This window comes from Acanthopagrus latus, chromosome 1 (assembly GCF_904848185.1).
Source record: "Acanthopagrus latus isolate v.2019 chromosome 1, fAcaLat1.1, whole genome shotgun sequence".
In the NCBI taxonomy this organism is placed as follows: domain Eukaryota; kingdom Metazoa; phylum Chordata; class Actinopteri; order Spariformes; family Sparidae; genus Acanthopagrus; species Acanthopagrus latus.
Window position 1 is genome coordinate 5810563 of NC_051039.1, and position 4312 is coordinate 5814874.

The following is a 4312-nucleotide window of genomic DNA, read 5'->3' on the forward strand; positions in this document are numbered from 1 at the left end:
GAAATCTTCATTATATACCTCTTGAAAGAGAAGCGGACCTCTGCTCTTTAAGAAAATTAATTGGAGACAAGTACTGTGTTTGGCCGCCACTGAAAGTGCCAGAAACAAAGGAAAAAGGAGAGTCTTGTACAGTGACACAGAGCGAGCGCGAGGATATCGATATATCAGGTCTGTTTGTTGAGATTAAGTGAGACAGTGTCACAGAATTCATGTCCATCGGCTCTATTTCTGTCTTAATCAGTGTTTTTTTTCTTTCTTGAAATACACTAATGAAGTTACACAAGAGGACGACACAATACCTGAAATAAAGAAACCACAGTATCAACATCAAGGGGTTTCCATCAATCCGTCCATGCAGCTGTCTCTATTTGTGTATCTCCATATCATCCGTCCATCCATCCATCCGTCCACCCACCTAGCCATCCATCCATCCATCCATCCATCCATCCATCCATCCATCTGCTGGCCTTTCCCAGCCATGCCTGTAGTAAGAGTGTCAGTATATCTGCCATGGCGTCCTGCTGATGTGTATTGTGATGGGGCTGAATACTCCAGCTACCAATATGGCCTGCACCAATACTGGATTAGCCACAGTGGATTAGCTGGCTGCCCTCCTGCTGCTTATTCAAATATTGTTTCACGTATTGTCATCATTGGGGCAGAGCTCGGGCCCCGGTAGCCTGCGAGCTACAGAATATTCTCAAAGAAAAAAGACGGAAAAAAATGTCTTTGCTTCCATTTCCCCGACAAAAAAAAAAAAAAAAGAAAAAGCGTCCGATTTCACTTTTTCAGCAAATTTGGACCGCAGAGGGTCGGAGGGGGAAAACGTTGATGGCTTCGGAGAGCGTCTGAAGCCCCTGGAACGGGGAGAAAGAGGAGGATGGAAAGATGATGGAAAGCAAAAACCCAACCAGGGCCAAAATCAGGCATGAAAGCGTGCCTTGATCTTTGATACATGGTGTTCGTCTTTTTTTCTCCTCTCTCCCTTTCTCTCTTTCACCCTCACATACACTTGGGAGTCAAGGCAATTGATGTGCTGCCTTTGATGGCAAAGAGAGGCCTATATTAACAGGCAAAAGACCCCATGATGAAAGGGCCGAGAAAAAAGAAAGAAAATGGGTAGAAAATGTCTTATCAGGAAGAATGGCAACTCATGATGAATACTCGAGATGGAGTGATGGTAACCAGACATCGGGGCGTTGAGGGTTTGATGGTTTAACGGCAGCGGAAGGGAAAGGCTAAGGTAGACGGAGAGCTTACCGTGCTAGCCCGGCGGTAGTGGTGGTGCTGGTGGCTGAGGTTGGCTTGGTGGTTCCAGTATGTCATGCTGGTGGTCATCCTGTTAGAATGAGGGAGGCGAATGCACTCGCCGCGCATCCAGGGTTCCTCCTGGTGATCCGGAGGTCTGGACGCCAGTGGACGTCCCATAGCAGAAGCGGTCGCCATCTTTGTCCCGTTGTTTGTCTTGGATATCCTCTCCTGCGTCTTCATCCCTCCCTCTTTCCTTTGATCATGCCTCCCCTCCCTTGCTCTCTGCCGTATGACATCATCACGCAGCGGTATCGACAGGCATCAAAGAAACCACCGGGCAGGACCGTGTATCTGTCGGGTCTGTGCATTTGAAAGGAGTGTAAATATGGAGCATAAAGAGTGCTGTAACCCCCCCCTCGCTCCCCGCATCCACTGTTCTCCTCTCCCTGCAGATGGATGGTTTATTAGGCCGATACAAAACTATAGGCTGCACACACACACACACACACACACACACACACACGCACACACCCACACCACCCAACTCTCAGACGGGTGTATCCCGAGGCCCCCTGCTGTGCCGGCAGCGTTTGATGATGTGTTTAACGGATTCATTCATCCCAAAGCTTGTTCCCTTTTCTCCACCATTTTTTTTTTTCCCATCCTCCTTATCCATCTCTCCAAGCTGTTGCCACAAAACACGAACGTGTCCTTTAGTCAACTTTGAAGGCGAATGACAGTTAATTCCTTCTCAAAAACTGATCCGGCAACAGTCCCTCCTCGCGTCGCTCGCCACCCCTCCTTCCTCCCACTTTGACTCTCATCCCCTGCTCTTTCTCTCTTACCTCTTACAGCTGCTGGGTACCATTTCCAATCCTGTTAAAGTTGTATGTCCTGTGGAGGAGCCCCTTCTGTCTGTCTGTCATCTGCCTGAAAATCACATATACATGTTCCACTGTCACACTCTCAATCCTCCGCGGCAGCTGTTATCCAATCCAATGAGATCTTTTCCTCCGAAAAACACACATAATTAGCAACAGAATGAGTCGCATTTGACCAACATTGGTGTACCAGTAAAAAAAAAACAGAATAAAGGGAATCAAACTCTTAATCACGATGAGAATTTAGCATACGTTTAATTTAAATAACAGTAACAAACAATATTCTTGCAGAGTAATAACTGCTGTGAAGAAGAAAAGAGGTTTAAGGTTTTCAGGCTGGCAGAGAAACTGTGACAGAAAGGTTGTAATGTGTCATTGTTAACACATGTCTAGTTTTGTAATGACTTTAAATGTGTGTTTTATTGTATCTGGCAGTACTCTGTTTGTTGTCTTTAAAAATAAATTCTTGTAGGTTCCTTTCTTCATTAAAACCCTTTAAGGATGGTTGTTCCACATTAGCATCTTGCTATGAATACAACAGTACCTGCGGATGGTTGTTTCAGTTCATCTATGTATGTATGTTCTATCTGCCCCTCTCAAATAAAACACAGATAGTAATAAAACAATTTCTTGACATTTATGGCTGAATATAAAGAGCCAAAGTCAACCCCCCCTCTAGTTTTCCCTCATGTCTGAATTGTGCCATGACACATATGATATTTGTGAATTGAAAACACAATTTTCCAAGTCACAGAAAGGCACAGATTGTCATAAATTTAATGAATATAAGACTGTAAAAATACGTAATTATAAAGACTACACATTCAACAGTTGCTGGAGGGAACGAACATCAAGTGCAGTTGAGATTATGGACAGATTTACTGGGATTTTCATCTTCTTTTGATCCTTTTCTGCCATTTCATCGTTGATGACTTATGTTGAGTGAGACGATGTAGTTCACTGAGAGGTTAAACACAAAACTAGATGATGTTTTACTTTAATTACGACAAACTGCGACTTTCTTGACTTGGAAAAAATATCTTTTAAATTGTCAGTCATCATTCATGTGATTCATGGCACAATTCAAACGGGATAAAACAAAGTTATTTGTCTTTCTTTGCTCATGACAACACATTTTTCTTTCTCCAAAATAAGACAACACCAACTTACCCAATATGGTAGCAGCTGCTAAGCTAGGCTAGTCATGGTTAAGCCACACTAGCTTAGCGTTTTGTCTTTATCGTGACTAGATTTAGCCAGTGCTACACTAGTTTCATGTAGTCATGTGAGATAAAAAGCTGAATTACAAAGAAGTCAATTAACCAAATTCATTTTCAACTGCAAAGCATCTGGAAAAATTAATTTAGATTTAGCTCAGGCTAACGGCATGCTAGCTATCTACCTAGAGAGATTTCACTTGACATAAGCTGTGTTGTCTGAGCTAACTCCCTCTGAAATTACTGTACATTTTCAGAGAAAGCAAAAAATTTCAAAGATTGTCGGCTATTTTTTTTAAAAAAACAAAACAAATATGAACAAGTAAAGAAAGATGCAGTTTACCTTGGTGTTTTGTCTTTGTGGTGCAGTATAGCAGCCTACATTTACGAGAAAACAACTATATTCTGAGTGAAATGTGTTTACGGTCAAACACTATGTACTTTTTTTTATTAACGCTATTTTTCTAACTGCATTGCAGCATCACACGTTTCACAGGTTGTCATACTGTATTCTCCTAACGACCACTAAGCTAATTTAACTGAAGCTAACAAGCTAAACCCAACACAAACCAGTAATGCTGCAATGTAGCTGAATTAAAGCAGTGTTGTGCTGTGTAAGTAAACTCAAACGTTGCCTGTCAGAGGTCATGAACACAAAAATACGTAGGAGAATATGTTGATTGCAGTTAGTGGTGGTGTTGGTGCTGGACTGAATTATACTGACACGTTTTAATTCCCTCTTCATGCATGTAAATGGGAAGAAAAGGAGTAATATTAGCGATTTCTCTCAAAATAATATAGTCAAGTTCAACCCTGCTGTAAGGATCATTGAGTGGATGGCGGGGCTTTTTGTTTTTGGATTGCATTAGATTGCACATGTCCGCCTGGTTAAAGTGGCCACTGACTGCACATTGCCTCTGGAAATTTCTAGCCAACTGTATTGAATCCAATTACGCAGAAAGA

The 4312-nt window shown here is 42.3% G+C and overlaps 1 long non-coding RNA gene across 1 annotated transcript; it reads right to left on the reverse strand.

Annotated features, from left to right (window-relative positions):
* Positions 1 to 449: 449 nt before the first annotated feature.
* LOC119017544 lies at positions 450 to 3943 on the reverse strand. The gene is made up of 3 exons (XR_005074467.1): positions 3693 to 3943; positions 2097 to 2181; positions 450 to 1611 (listed from the first exon to the last, which is right to left on the reverse strand). It is a non-coding gene; the product is annotated as an uncharacterized LOC119017544 (long non-coding RNA).
* Positions 3944 to 4312: the final 369 nt, after the last annotated feature.